The sequence below is a fragment of the Oryzias melastigma genome, linkage group LG21 (assembly GCF_002922805.2).
Source record: "Oryzias melastigma strain HK-1 linkage group LG21, ASM292280v2, whole genome shotgun sequence".
NCBI lineage: Eukaryota > Metazoa > Chordata > Actinopteri > Beloniformes > Adrianichthyidae > Oryzias > Oryzias melastigma.
Window position 1 is genome coordinate 28,096,241 of NC_050532.1, and position 455 is coordinate 28,096,695.

The following is a 455-nucleotide window of genomic DNA, read 5'->3' on the forward strand; positions in this document are numbered from 1 at the left end:
TTCTGGAGGTTCCATGAGGTTCTGGAGGTCTTCTCTCCTCCTGATTCTGCAGCAGCTCAGAGGATCAGGAGAGTCTGAACGAGGAGGCAGAAGGTCTGATGGTGGACAGATGCATGCTGGGAGATGTTGGAAATGTGTTCTTCTGAGACCAGACTGAGCCCCCCCCAGCCGGACAGACTGTTTGCTGGCTCTGGGCCACATCTGGGGGCTTCAGCCTCACAGAGACGTAACGGCAGAAGTCCAAACGAGCCGAGTCCCTCTCAGACTGGATTTATATTTATTGTCAAATGTGACCCCCCCCCCGAACAAACAGCCTCCAAGAGACAGTCCTATTTTAAACGGCGGCCCCCTGTCAGAAGAAGTTAGCGTGTGACGGCTGCAGGCGCCGGCAGCTCGCCACGTCTCTGTGGAACTGACACCGAGCTCGTCTTGTTTTATCGCTTTGTGTGTCAGAA